The 15,901-nt window shown below is 40.1% G+C and overlaps 1 long non-coding RNA gene across 1 annotated transcript in view; it reads left to right on the forward strand.

Annotated features, from left to right (window-relative positions):
• Nucleotides 1-5,224: 5,224 nt before the first annotated feature.
• The window catches only part of LOC144586147 (uncharacterized), a 35,494-nt gene continuing 24,817 nt past the window's right edge, over nucleotides 5,225-15,901 (forward strand). Inside the window, exon 1 of the long non-coding RNA XR_013540899.1 lies at nucleotides 5,225-5,401. This is a non-coding gene — a long non-coding RNA (uncharacterized LOC144586147). The remainder of the gene's footprint in view (nucleotides 5,402-15,901) is intronic.

The raw sequence follows: 15,901 nt of genomic DNA on the forward strand, positions 1-15,901 counted from the left end.
GCATGTGACATTAATTGTGCATGTGACATAGTCCTACTCTGTCTCTGTCATTATAGTCTTCATAAGCTACCTCTGTATACTATAATTATACATTCCTTTTCTCCCCAGAACTGGTGTCACTACTGCGATGGGTAAGAACAGCTATGATTCTCCTCTTCCTCTTGCTGTACATGACACCACCTTCAGGCATTAACTCTGCATGTTGATAAAACACAGAGGGAAGGCACACTCTAACCACACTGTAGGGTTTGTCAGCCTCCGTCCCATTCTCTGCTGGATGGAGCAATCAAGGCTCCCAACCAGTAAAGTCCCAGGCCCAGGAAAGGGGGAAGCTGGAGGAGAAGGGACTCTAAAGGCCACAGCAGTGGTAAATCAGGCAAGGCAATCCAACGTCATAGTCCAAGAAACTATCCAAATGTTCAGACAAGGTTTGAGGATTCTGGAACAAGGGGTCCAGGCTCATGGAAATTCACAAGATGATTCCATCAGCTTGCAGTTACCACTGAGGCTGTATTATAGCTGAGCTGCTGGAGCCCCTCCCAGTACCTAGCTGTGGGTGCTCGGGTAGCAAATGGAAGGCCACTAGGGCTTCCTGGGAGAAACAGCACACTCATGAGGAGACCAGTATTCACAAGGAGGCTCTCTACTCCTAAGGTGACCTCTCTTGCAGCTGAGCAGTCCACCTCAGGGCTTCCAGCCAGACTCAGGCCTTCAAACTTCTTTGATCCTAAAAGCTGGGAAGTCCTCCCATTTCCTCCTCAGTCTCAGGCCATGAGCCCCAACCATCCACAGTCTCAGGCTCCTGGTTCCCCCAGGGCTAGCCTGATCCTCCACCCTATCAGGCTCCGAGGTTTGGAGTTCATCAGGCTCATCCTCAGTGGAGGATTCCTCTACTGAGGTCAAAACATGCTTCTAAATGTAAAGGGCAAAAGGGATAAAGCTAGGACATTCCCCCCTTTGTATGCTGTATGAATATGCAAAACTAGCACCTGAACAGTGCTTACGTAAGACACCACAAGTGGCTGGAGTCCCTAGCAGAAGGGAGAAAGGCGTCAGGGATGTTTTCATGTTGGTTCCATGTCTGCCTGCCTGCTGCCTTTTTCTGTGTACAGAATGGGCACCAAGGGGAAGGCTTTGATGCAGAACGTACAGATAAACCTCTCCTGCAGCTACCTAGGCAGCTGCCTTCCCCTTATACAGTGCCTGCACAACTTTTCCCCAAGTCCCCTTGTGAGAACAAACATGCCCAGTAGAACAGAAAATGTGCTCAAAAGAATTTGAAGTCAATAAAGAGCTCTTTAAAATGTATGATTATCTTTTGTGTGTGTTTAGTTTCTTTTTTTTTTTTTTAAGCAATATTGTTTTAAAGATTGAAAATATAATTGGTGGCATTTTTCAAGAATTCTTTGGCAAGATTCACAATTGTTGATTTGATCTATGTTAGCTGATTTGATTCAGCTAAGGGAAGTCTGGTGATTAGCCTGCTCAGTGGTGTTTTTTTTAAAAATTCCTTTTTCTTTGAAAGCTAGACAAAAATTATGTCTGTTCACTAATAAAAGACAATGTCTATCAGAGAGCTACTTTTTCTGAAACAGCTTAGCCAATTGACTCCAAAGAGAAGTCATTTCATTATATATACTGTATAAGCATTTGAAGACTTTGACCATCCGAATTTATTTTTGCGCAGAATTAAATATTAGCCATAATTTCTAAAAGAGAAAATAAGATTCTTTCATCCATGATACCATTACTTGGGGCTGGCCCATTTGTCTCTGTGTGTATTGGGGGTTTTCAGTTTCAGATAACAGGAAATGAAAAAGTCCCCATCCAGATACACTGGAGAGGGCCTGACAGTCAAAATTAGGAATATGCATATTTATAAGGTTTGCATTCAATGATTTTTCCTTTTCCTCCTGTACATCTGATACACTGCCTGCTTTTTCGTCTCTCTTTCTGTGTTGTTGTTGTTGTTGTTGTTGTTGTTGCTGTTGCTGTTGTTGTTGTTGTTGCTTATGGTGCAAGTTCATCCTTTTCCCTGTCTTATTTTTTCCAAATATATGCATGCTTGTGCACACATTTTAAACTGCAATACATAGGCAGACTTCCCCTGCCCCTGCTCCAATTGTTTGAGCATTATTCTACTGGCATTTAAAATGTTATCCATGTGCTGTCCATCAGTGGGAGGGCTTTAGAGTGCAAACTGCATCTGCCCTGGAAACAGTCCTAAAAGCAGAGCCTCAAGGTTCATCTACGTTAAAGCAATAGTGCAGAATATGTGTTGATGTAAATGAAATCAAGTTAAATTGACTCAGAGTCATGTGGCAATCATGGTGCTTAAACTGCAGTTTGTGTTCCCTTGGAACAAAATTTAAATCCAGTGTTTTTGAAGTGACACTCTCCAGACATATGCTCTCTCACTCCAACCCAAGTCTGGAATTTAGAAAGGCAAGCAGATGAGTGTGTATGTGTGCATATCCTAGGTGTGCATGCCCAGAGGAGGTAAGTGAATAGGAAACAGCCTAGCAAGCCAGCACAAGAAAAGCCTTTGCATGCACAGTGGTGCCTTGTGAGTGCCGACGTGTACAGTACAGCCTGGGAGATACCAGCAGCTGACATACTCCGCAAACGCACAAACAAAAAATGTGCACACAGATCCAGAGAGAAATAAGAGACACAGGCTGAAAGTGGCTGGCTGGAGGTGGAGAAGAGAGAGGTGGCAGGCAGCATTTTGCCTGCCTGCCTGCCTACCTTCCAGCCACTGGTTCCAGGGTCTTCGTGCCGGTTTGCTGAAGAGATGCTTTTTTGGGTTGCTCTTGAGTTATTCATGCCCCTGCCTACTCCCGCCCTGGGACTGGAAGAAGATTTGGGTGAGTGCACATGGGAGCAGCAGGGGAATCCTGCAGGGTATTTCGCCACTGGGCTTCTTCTCATTTCCTAATTTCAACACAACAGCAGGGGCAGGTGGCTGTGGAAGTCAGCCAACAGGAGGGCTTCTTCAAAATTAATGCAGGCATAGGCATTCAGATGGGGGGAGGGAATCCACATTTAAATAGATCGATTCCACATCCATGTTATATTAAATAGACCTCTGGTGGAGAAGTAAAAGAACTCACTGCTGCTCCAAAAACATGTTTCCCTGTCAAATTAATCCATGATTATATGTGTGTCATGTATTCAACCCTTTTTATAGTGAATCAGAGCAGGCTAAACCTGATTTAAGTAGGGATTGGTATTTTTTAAGAGATAAAACTAGCAAAAGCTGGACTGAGATCAGATTCCCTCCTCCATCTCTATCTATCAGAGTTGTCAATACTGTGTTAAGTTGACAGATAGCGTGATCTAGGATGGAACAGGTCGGCTGTGTATCTAAATTCAGTCCACTATACTGAGAAACTTTGCTGTTTTGTTTCTAATATAGAATAAGAATACTGTACTGCTTGTTAAAAAGCAACCTTATGCAAAGCAAAGAATATTTAAAAAGTACTGCATACCAGCTATGGAGCTAGAACAGATCCCTGCACAAATAAAGAGAACATGGAAAGCTTTTATTTACAGGAGGAAGCTGAAGGTCATGGCCTCCAGGAGTGGCAAGTAGATTGAGCTGTATGCTGATTCCCTGTATATGATTACTTCAATTATTTTTAAAATTGTGCAGGAAATCATGAGGGTGCTTTTTAAAAAAAGAAGCTCTCATCTCTTGCACAACAGGGCATTTTTGCAAACACAAATGTTGCTTGATTCACATGGTTTTTTGAGGACATTAGTATAAATTACAGCTTAGTCATGCAGTAAAAATTTTCTTCTGCCACTGATTGTGAGAAGTCGTGATCTAGTAGTCTCTTCGCAATCTAGTTAATATTATGCAAGGTTTTCTGCTACCAAAAAAAAAAAAAAAGAAAGAAAGAAATAGAAAATAGACCACAGAATCAAAATTATTCAAATATATCCTTGGGGGGAAAAAGTACAAGAAATTTCCCAGCATGAGAATCCCAAATTAGCTCATAAATTTCTAAAGAAATAGCTAATAATGGTGGGTAATATTTCAGTATCTTCTTGCAGAAATATTGTGCTAAGGAATAATAATATTTCGGATTGTGGGCTATATTTTTCTAGAATGCACTTTTTTTTAGTACATATTCATAGGGGTTCCACAATTCTATGGTAGCAGGATGCAACAGGTAGAAATCTGCATGCATGTGCAGATGTAGTTTATTTGACAACAATATTTCCTCTATCTCAATGGTTCTCAATCTTGGGTAACCCAGGTGTTCTTGGACTGCAAGTGCCAGAAACCCCAGTCAGCACAGCTGGTGGTGAAGGCTTCTGGGAGTTGCAGTTCAGGAACCCCTGGGTTACCCAAGGTTGGGAACAACTGCAACCACCCACTTTATTTCCTTATTCACTATAGAAGTTTGAAAAAATCTACATCAGTTGGTTTTACAGTTGGGTTAGGTTTATCACATTTGGGAAAAATCATCGAAATAATGTGTTATTCCCAGAAATCTATAAGTTCTACACTTTTAATAAGGAAGAAAAACCTCAAGAACACAACCAAACGGTCCAAAAAACCTACAATAACCATCCAACCATCTATGATTTTTCCTCATCTGTTTCTCCACAGTCAAAGCAAGTGCTATTTTAAAAAGAAAGAAAGAAAGAAAGAAAGAAAGAAAGAAAGAAAGAAAGAAAGAAAGAAAGAAAGAAAGAAAGAAAGAAAGAAAGAAAGAAAGAAAGAAAGAAAGAAAGAAATTCTAGTTTTGACTTCACACACAGTTATAAAGATCATGATATCAGCAGAGCTTGGAAACATTACTTTTTGTTTTCTTATTATAACTTCCAGAATTGGGATTTGTTGTCCTAGGAAGTGTATATTTCCAAGCTCTTGGTATCCCATTCTTCTTAAGGAACATATCAGAAGGACATTTCTTGGCTACCAGTGGTCAAAAACGTGGATTTCCCTAAGTATAATCTTCTGTAGACAATGTGATTGATGACTTCATGGTCCTCTAGACTCTAGCACAACACTTGCTCATTATTTCAAGCAACAGAGGCCTGAGGTGGATGAGGGCCATAAAGGGCAAGTTTGGAATCCAATTCCAGTTTCAGGAACTTTTTTCAATGACAAAAATCCTGTCAAATTACAGTTGGTATTAGCTGTGAAGTGGTTTTATATCAATGTTAAAAATGGCAAATTAATCTTGCCTTTCTTTGCACTTTGTTTTAGGTCACTACCATTAATTCAAGTCATTTAGAATCTCCTGTTGGCAGAATTTTGTTCTCTGTTATGTCTGGAAGGCTATGTGAAGAGAGAGGGCATGGGGACATCACGTGGACTCTACTATCTTCACTGCTAAGTCTTGCTTTTAATGTGTATGCTTTCTGATGAGACCATTGATGCTCTGTAAGTACAAATGGCTTTCCTAGCAGCATGGTGGGGACAGAGAAGTGGAAGGAGAAGAGAAGCTCAAAGAGCTGCTTTTATGACGGTGGATATTAATGTCAAAGGGTATCAGTTGGACAACAACCCAATGGCATGTTCCATCCATTTGTGCATGTCTCTTTCCACAGCTAGAGGGAGGGCATGATCATGTTTTGCCAGCACTTCTAAAGCATCTCTGGTAGACCGCATTTGTTTCCTTGCATTGGAAACAATGCAATGAGCTAAAAACGACTCATGATGGTCATAGGAGAATTTAATGCTGAAATACCCTCAGTACTTTCACGTGATTCTTTGAGTGGAAACCACTTTTTCATGTTAAAGGTATTTCACTGCTAGGCATCTATCAGAGAGAAAAAGGCAAGTTTTGCATGCACATACACACACTTTTGTGTGTGTGTGTGTATGTGTGTGTGTGTGTGTGTGTGTGTGTGTGTGTGTGTAACAGGAATATGATTAATTAACTGGAGCATAAATTTTTTTTCATTACCCTGACAATATAAGCATAGAAGGACAAATCAAATTCTGATCTTTTCATGGTGGACGTATTAAGTTGGAAGCTCCAGTTTCAGTAGAACATCCAAGACACACAGTCTGGGGTACAGAACTTTATTGTGTATGGCCAAAGGCCTTCGCATGTGTACAAAAGCAATAAAACAGCAAACTCAATCTGTTCAGCAGAAATGTAAAAGTAGAATGAAGTCCATCAACAAAACACTGACATTTTAGTGTGATGCCTTGTTATGTTTAAATGTAGCGTTTATATGGTTTAGTAAACATGTGATGGGAAGAAGTGAGTGAACAGCATGGAATGTGGGTAAAAATGGTTTTGATTGGCTTGGGAAAACTAGAGAAGTAGAATGTCAGTCAGCTTGGGAGTCAGCCTGTTGTGGAGAGATCCGGAGAGAGGGCTTTGGAGTCTGAGCAGAGATAAGAATGAGAGAGACTGAGGAGGGAGAGAGGTGATAGATAGAGTGAAGGATTCTGCTGAATGAACTGAAAGCCTAGGAATTTACAATGTTCTTTTAGAACTGTCATTTTAATTTTTTAAAAAAGTATTAGTTCTTTCCAAACTCAGTGGTGCTGAGTTCAGTTCCTGAGGGCTGGCTACGTATTTTAGGTTCTAAGGGCCTGAGAAAATGAGCAAACGTGCACACATACAGCTAAAAGTTGGTGGCAGCAAAAGAGGAAATGAATATTATTAAAGGAAACACATTTAATAATATTAGTGAATGTTATTAAAGGAGACACATTTATTCCTGTGGTGATATAGATCATCGCCTCAATAGTCAGGGGACAAGGCAAAATGACAATTAACATTGGTATCAGAGAGAAGGGGTGTGACATACTGTAATTACATGACTTAATGTATCAAGGTGAGGTGCTTAAGACAGTCATATTAAGGAATCTAGCTATCCTCTGATGTTTGTGAATTTTGCTAGCTCTGTGTCCTTGGTTTACAATGTAAAAGATTCACTATTCATTTTGGATCACCTGTAATATTGCTAATAAAATAACAGGGGGATGGGATAAATTCAAAACTGCATGGTTTTGAATTAAGAAGTCTTAAGAAATTTCTATTTATTATGGGAGGCTGCCTGGATATTTTAGTGGTTTAGGTATCTGGCTGCAAAGCCAGAAGTTTGGCCTCTTGGGAGAAGAGCCAGACCATGTGGGCTTGGGCAAGCTGCATAGTCCCGGGAGGTCTCCAGAAGAGCGGGATGGTAAACCACTTCTGAGTATTCTTTACCTGGAAAAACCCTGGAAAGGGTCACCATAAGTTAGAATTCACTTGATAGCACATGATTATTAATATAATTTATTATAGGAAATGTCTGTTCATCTATGGATATTTCTAATATACAGAAGTAATACAGGAATCATAAAACATAGAAGGCAAGGATACTTCTCACAGTTGTTTGCTGATTACAGTTGATCGTTCAAAGAAAAAGTAATAGGAAGAGAGGAGAAGTGTAGGAAAGAGAAGAATGTATGAGCTGAAATACCTCAGAGACTGGTTTGGATGTAATAACATTATTGCACAGAGCTGCTGTATCCAAAGTCATCCATGATGAGTTCCAACTTCTGATAGGATAGATACCAGAAGAAAGTGCCATTGTAACTAGCCAAAATGGCCAAATGTTAAACAAAGTGATGTTAAGCCTGCTGAAGCAGTGATGAATTCAAGTCCCCTCCCAGCTGAGGGGAGTTAACATTACTTAGTACTAACCTTACTTCCTGTCAATTCTGTGCCTATGACCCTGGGCAAGAGATTCTGGATGAGCAGTAACTCATCTGCCTCAGCATACTTCTTCTCTACCCTGCTTCTAGCTCTTCTATTAGCTGATCGTAATCAGAATAATTTTTGCAGGCAGAAGGGCATTTCTGCCAACAGAAGAACATTTAGGTGCCCAGAAGGAGTTTATCCTTCCTCCTAAAACCCCACAGTGAGCACGTTTTAGGGTTGCATTGTTTCTTAATCAGATTCTTTGCCCTAATAAAATAGGGAGATGTGATTTATTTTTATATAACTTAGCATGAACAAAAAAAGTTGTGATACGGATGTATCCAAGAACCTGCAATTAATTACTCACAGGTCTTCTGTGGCATAGTATATTTTCTCTGCAACCCTGCAAGATATATAGAAACCCCTCATATTTCACACCTAACCTGGCTGACATCTCCATTCAGGATTTATTCTCAGAGCAAATGCTTGAAAAGATATGATACAGCCTTCGCTCAGGATGAGCAATTATGTCAAACTCGATTTTGCTCTAGTTCTTTTGTTTTCACTTTAAAGTTTGCTACTACATTGGATTTTGTACCTTTTTTACACATTTTTTATATATGCTTTCTTTGTATCCTTTTAAAAAAAAACCAACTGCACTTTTTGCAGATATGTACGTTTTTCAATGTTTTATCCAGTTTCATTTAGAGTTTGTGCATTTTTAAACAAATGTAAATAATTGATCTTCTCATCCCCACCCCAAATATATGCCTTTTTAGCATTTATTTATTTATTTATTTATTTATTTATTTATTTATTTATTTATTTATTTATTTATTTATTTATTTATTTATTTATTTATTTATTTAGACTTATATGTATTCCCTGTAGTGACTGGAGCACCCTCTGGGTGGTTTAGGACATAATTATGCTACAAATGTTTTGTATTACTTCGTTGTTTTCCTGTGTGTTGTGTGTATGAAATCTAAATGCAAATTTCAGCAAGTTATGGATCCCAACTGCATTCTGGTTTGCATTCTGTTGGGGCAAATGTGAATTTGGTATATTTCCCATGAAATGCAAGCTGGGCACGTGTCACCTGTCCTTTTGGTCCTCAACAAACCTCCTGGAGCTACAAGGAAAGCTGCCTTAGTCTGTCGCAACAAAACAATGTCTGGTGGCAATTTAAAGACTGTTGAGTTTTGCTCAGCATAGGCTTTTGTGGACTGGACCCCATTTTCCTTGACACAGAGCAAGGAAGCCATATACTAAGCAAAACTTGTTGGATTCTTGTCATGATATTCTTTGTGGTTTCTGTTTCAAAAAGTAGCTCTAATGAAACTGTTTGCAAGTGTGGTATAGTAGATAGGATGCCAAAGATCCAGGAGGCCTGGGTTCAAATCTCCCATGTGGTCATAGAATGTCACTTGGAAGTGTGTGGAACTGCTGGAAAAAAATCCCACTCTTTAAATATCTCACATACCTTGGCTACCAATGTCACCATAAGTTGGGTGTGCCTTGATCGCAGATAATGTAAACAATGGAAATGAATACATTTGGGGATTTGGGACTATAACTATTTAAATAGTAACTCTCCAAACTGTGATTTGGAGATTGGTGTTTTTTTTTTTTTAATTGAGGGAAGAAAAATTTATTCCCCCCGCCCTCCACTGCCAGCTAAAGTGACACAACTGAGTATTCTGCCATTTCTTTTATATGTAATATATAGACCAGTTTCTATTCCAATTGAAAATATTAGACAAAGACAACTTAGCGCTTTCATTTCTAGTATCTTCCCAGGACTAGAAAAGAGAGTGAAGTGATAAAGAATATATTATTCAAGCTTTTTGATTCCATTCAGATATGTAGCTGAAGGTCTAAGAGCCAAACTGCTTCCATACTATACATCATTCATTTGCCTTCATCTCTTCATTTATCAGCATCACCCTGTGACTGTACACTGTCAGCATTATCTCAAAAGCTATTGAATTATGTCGTATTTGGGGAAAAGTTATAACTTTGCACAGTTTCACAGCCCCAACATGCTTTCATCCCACACAGAGAAAAATCATTCTGTGTCTAGCCAGTTAATAAAAAAACTAACATTAATTCATGGTAAGTTATGGGAAACAATTTTGGCATGCATGGCTTGATGGGCATGAGAAACTAGGCATGACAAAAAGCTGTAAGAAACAGTTGTAAAGTAAAATATTGGTAAATACAAGTATAATGGAAACTAGTTACGCTGGAATTTTCTTCTTGTTTTTACAAAGCCTGCTCTTATTCCTGATGACTTCAATTATTAACCAAGTTATCATAGGTTTTTTTTTAAATGGATAGAATCAGTTATAGTTCCTTTGGGATTTCAGTGTGTTGTGCCAGATGTCATTGTCTATGCTGTTGTTATGTACTGTATCATCATGTCATCTCCAATTTATGGAAAATCAATGACCTTCAAAAGGTCCTACCATTAATAGCCCTGCCCAGGTCTTTCAAGCTCGTGGCCATGGTTCCTTTATACAGTTATCCTGTCTCAGTCCAGTCTTTCTCTTTTTCAACTGTTCGGACTTCTAGTATTTTTTGTCTTTTCTAGTGAATCTCGTCATTTCATGATATGTCCAAAGTAAAATAGCCTCAGTTCATTCATTTTAATTTTTGTGAAAGTTTTGGCTTGATTCAACCTAGAATCTACACATTTGCTGTTCTGGAGGTCTATGGTTTCCATAAAATTCTCTTCTATGTTTTGAGTATTTTTTTTTCTGTCAGCCTTCTTCACTGTCTCACTTTCACATCTGAACATAATAGCTGATAATAACCTACATGGATGATTTTAAACCTTGGTCTCCAGTGATACAGTGGTGCCTCGCTTAACGAGCGCCTCGCTGAGCAATGAAATCACTTAACGAGGCGCTCTGGGCCATCGCTGGAGCATTGGCTTCGCGAATATCGCATAACGAAGCGGGGGAGAAGAGCTGATCGGCGGTTCCAAAATGGCCGCCGGAAGGTCCGCGCCGCATTTTCGCGCCCTGCCCTCGCTTACCGAGGGCGCGAAAATGGCGGCGCTATGAAGGAACATTGCTTAACGGTGAGTTTTCAAGCCATAGGAACGCATTGAACAAAGTTCAATGCGTTTCTGTGGCTTTTTTTATTCCGTTTAGCGATGTTTCGCTATAGCGAAGGTTAATCCGGAACGGATTAACCTCGCTATGCGAGGCATCGCTGTACATCCTTACATTTGAGGATTTTTCTAACTCTTTCATCACTGCCTTTCTAAGTCTTAGTCTTCTTTTGATTTCTTGATTTCAGCCTCCATATGGATTGATGACTGAACCAAGTTATAGAAAATCTTTAAGAATATTGATGTCTTAATTGGCAGTACTGAAGATAAGTAACTCCTGTGTCTTCAATGTTCCTAATGTTCCTAATGTTCAACTATTATCCTACATTTGCTCTTTCTTATTTAACCTTCATCAGTAGTTTTTTCAAGTAATTGCTATTTTCTGCCAGTAACATAATGTCGTATGGCTTCTTCCACCAATTTTTACTCCTCCTTCATCTGACTTTATTCCAGCTTTCTAAATAATATATTCTTCCTATAAATTAAACAAACAGAAAGATAAAATGTGCTCGTTTATGACACCTTTGCTTACTGGATGCCATTGTACTTCTCCATATTCAGTCTTGAAAGTAACCTCTTGTCCAGATTAAAGGTTATGCATAGCAACAATAAAATGTTGTGCTACACTCATTTCATTTAGAATCATTCACATTTTTTCATAATCTACACATTTAAAGGCTTTACTATAATCTATAAAGCACAAACTGATTTTCTTCTCAGTTTTTTGGTATTCTTCATAGCCAATATGATATTTAATGCTGTTTTGTAATCCAGCTTGAATACTGGGCACTTCTTGCTTCATACATAGTAAAATTCTTTGTTGAAAATTTGGGCTTCAGTTTGCTTTCATAGTTGGTCAATTTTTTGGCATCTACTTTCTTGGTGACTGGAATATATATTGAACATTTCCAGCCTGTGGGTCATTGCTTTGTCTTCCACATTTCTTAGCACATTCCTTGCCTAATCATTGTCTAGTACTGAAATGTTTTGTTTATGAAAAACAATGACGATTAAACCTTAGATGCATTAGTTGACCCCCATATGTCATACATAATAAAATTATTTCATCTCATTTCAAGGCATTGTCAAAAACTCAGATTGGTTCAAGGTTCCTGTATAGTCATGGTACTGTGGAGCAAGTTGTCAACTTTCACCAGCAGTTGCACTCTTCTTTAGAAAAAGTATGTTTGATGTAGTCAAACTATTAGCACAGAAGAAGAAGAACTCATAAAAATTGTGTTTATTGTTTCTAAGCACAGCCTTCCTGGCTTCAATACCTCATTGCTTCCTTGCTTTTACAAACTGTATCATCAGTTGCCATTATTAACCAACACCCTGTTGCATTAATTGTTATGCATATAGGCAATGATGTCACTAGCAGGGGGAGATTGCTGGTAATGAAACAGTTCTCCCTTTGATCCCAAGGTCCTTATAACTTCCCACAACTTGTAATCAGTCTCATTCTGGGTACGTTGTGGGAGCCAAAGGCTGAAGAAAGACCTCTTTACTTAGGGGAAATCTGCCACTGCCTGTAACATCATCTGACAGGGAGAGGTTGCTCTTAATTAAAGAGCTCCTCCTTTGGTCCTGAGGCTTAAATGACTTATCTGCAATGAGACTGCTGGTGAGTTGTGGGTAAGTTGTGGTAGACAAGACCAAAAGAGAATTTGGGTATAGTTTGACTATATTACCTGCAGTGACCCACACTGGCTTTGCTGATTTGCAATATTGCATCATGATATAATAATGAAATCTTGTGGCGCACAAAAAATAAATTAGGTGACATATAAATAAGGATAACTGAAATTGATGGCAGTGAAGGCATTGGTGATAAATGTGAAGAAGACAGTGGCATGGGCACCCCTGTTGGCAGGCCATTGTGCTCTAGCCTAGGGTCTGAAGCAACTCCCCAGCTAAAATCAGAACAGGTCAGGAGGTAAAGAGAGTAAGAGGGCAGACCTGGAAAGATAGAAAAGGCTCCACTCCCAAGATAATTGCCCCAAACTGAGGCTGTGCCCACTATGGAAGTGGGGGCAGAGACCCTGGGGGAAGAGGAACAACCCTTAAGATTGCTTGCCTCTGGAGCCCGGGGTGGAAAACTGCTTTACCAAGGCTAGGGAGAGAAACCCCATGGGGCCAGATCTGACAAGATGTGGACTGTGAAACAGAGGAAATTGAAAAAATGAGTCCTAGGTCTCTGGCCAGAGAGGAGGAGGATGACCTTGAAAAAGGGGCCTGGAGAGACACTAAGGAGGGACTCTTAGAGACATATTGGGTCCACAGAGGAAGAACCAGAGCACCTGGGAGAATGGGAACTACATCTTTAAGGAAGACCCCTGAATAGGGCAATTGGTACAATTAAGGGTCCCTAAAGGAGAGGAGGAAAAGCACCAAAAATTCCAGCCTCCACCCCAAACCTCCTAGTGTGGGGAGCACATCCAGCACCTGGAGAGGTGGAAGAGGACAGAGTCCAAACCCAGGGAGCCAATGGCCACCCAGATCTGATGCTGACAGTGATAATGCCTGCTCTGAAAGGAGAGGGCGAGGGGAATCAAGGAACTCTGGAGAGAGAACACTCACAAATGTGCTCTCATTGTTCTCATCTCACATTATCTTACAATCTCAACAGAGTCCCAGTGCCAAATTAAAGAGCTGAGAAGCGATCAGCTTCCTGGGTGAGAAGAACCAGGATTGCTGAGGAGAATGCAGATACCCTAGTGAAGGGGACTAGCAGGCAAGAGACTCTTGAGCAAAACAGTCAAAGAACTCTATGGCTGTTGCAGCTCAGTTGAAAGTTACCCCTTTCCCAGTTTCAATAAAACCCTTTGTGTTTAGACTTTCCCATCCTGAGTTTATAGATCAGAGAATGGAGGAAGGATGCCCTGCTCAACAAGCCAGGACTGGTGAGGCTCACATTCAGCAATAGCAACATAGGGGGAAGGCAAGACAATAAGACTGAAGAGCATTAAAATAGCACATATATATTGACAGTGATTATAATAAACTATGAAATGCTTAAATCCCAACTTAGTCTTTGACTCAGTTGTTCAATCTTTGCCATGTGGATGTTCTAACGAATCTGAAATCTGTAAAGACTTGTATAATTATCCCTTCCAGCAAGTGTTTTGGTCCACTGGTATTTTTTTTTCATCCATTGTCGGATGTTGAATTGTGATAGAGCTGACTAAATTACTCCCGAATAAAACAGGAAGTTGCATTTATATGTATATAAATAGAAATGGATATATATGAATGCCTTCATACTAAATATAGGCTCAGTTTTGTAGGCAGGCAGCTTTTTTGCATCACCAAGGACTCCAGAACATGACCTTTTGTTCTGAGAAACAGCAAATAGATATGCACATTTTCAAAAAAATGTCTGTGTATTTGTTTTCCTGACCGTAACGTGGCGTGTACCTACATGAACTCTCTCAGAAACCATCAAAGGCTTACTCCATTCCGGTTGGATGAAAATGAACATCCTAGCCATAGTAAGGTGCTGCTATTCTTTGAGATTCCAAGAAGTTCCCATATCGTTGCACAAATGGGTGCCTACTTAGAGGGAGCAGCCCAGAGGCCACAAATTATCTCCATATCGACATTATGTCTAATGCTAAATGCTGTAACATGAGCACAGTCATTTCTTGTTGCTATCAGCCTGCTCAGAGAGAGGAAGGCTTCCAGCTGTCAGAATATGTGCTAAACAGTCTGCTAATCTGGGTATCCTGCCAGGCAGAACAGAACAGAAGCCAGAGCTTTTTAAACCAGCACATTGGAGCTCTGCTTCTCCCATGTAACATATGCTTGTCTCATGCACCTATCAACATAGTGCATGCATGAAGCAATCAGGACACAACATCCAGCTTTTAAAAGAAACTCATTTTATTTCTACTTGTCCTGGATACACTCACTCAGAAGGCTGCTTGTCAAACATACGGGATTTCCCTCCCTCCCTTCAAGTCAAGGCCTTCATGTGGATTTACTGTATAACTTGAATTTCTGTGTGTGGTGAAACACATATGGGAGTAATAGCAACATACTGCATTCAAGTGCCAATTTTTTTTAAATGTGTGCTGACATACAGAGCCCATGAAATTGCTTTATGCTGAGTCGAGTCATCTATCTCAGTGTGATCTACTCACTGAGCAACTTTCAAAGTTGGCTCTACTGTTAGGAGATGTTACATATCTGCCACAGACATCAGATTTTTAGCTGCAATGAAACAAGAACAAGTTGTTAGTGACTGTACCCCCTTCCCTATTGAGGGAGACATGCTTGATTTTCTTTCTCATATACCAGAAAAACATGACTAGCTTTGAATATTAACAAACGTGACTGGTAAAATGAGACACCATTTGTAATTCCACTCTAGGCAGCAAATTGTCTTGGGCTGTTTTCTGGTAGTTTTCAGACTGAGATCTAATCCAGTTTTACTACATGCAGAGCCAGGCGTTCTCTGAGGCAGAGCGAGGTAGCATCCACGCCTCAGATATTCTCATTGTCAAGAATGGCAGTGACACTCTTTGAATGGAGCAGGCCTACTATCACTTGTTGTTTCACCTTCTGTATATTGAGGAAGACCACCAATAGAGGGAGGCAGCCAGCCCATGCAACACACTCTGAGAAGTTCACATATGTGAACCCATTGTTCTGTTAATGTGATGTAATTGTGTGTCACAAATTAGTGGCAAAAATGCTCCTACTGCTGCTTTACAGGTCAAAACGGCAACAAAGAAGTCACCAAAGGGTTCACCTTCATGCACGCAGACCACACGTATCTCTCAAGAAGTATGTTCAGGTCATGGGTAAAACTGAAATAGCCACAGAGCATGAGAATTAGACCAAGTTAAATTCTTGCACCCCTTTATGGATTGCTGCCTTGTTGTGGCAAAGGGGCTTGAGTAATTCAGAGAAGCTATGTGTTATGCCATGCAGGGACACCCAAGATGGATAGGTCACAGTGGAGAGTTCCAACTAAACATGATCCACCTGGAGCAGGAACTGGCAAGCCACTCCAGTATCTTTGTGAAGAAAACTCCATGGACAGAAACAAAATGCTAAAAAATATGATGCTGGAAGATGAGCCCCTCAGGTCAGAAGGCGTCCAACATGCTACTGA

The sequence above is a fragment of the Pogona vitticeps genome, chromosome 1 (genome assembly GCF_051106095.1).
Source record: "Pogona vitticeps strain Pit_001003342236 chromosome 1, PviZW2.1, whole genome shotgun sequence".
Taxonomy (NCBI): domain Eukaryota; kingdom Metazoa; phylum Chordata; class Lepidosauria; order Squamata; family Agamidae; genus Pogona; species Pogona vitticeps.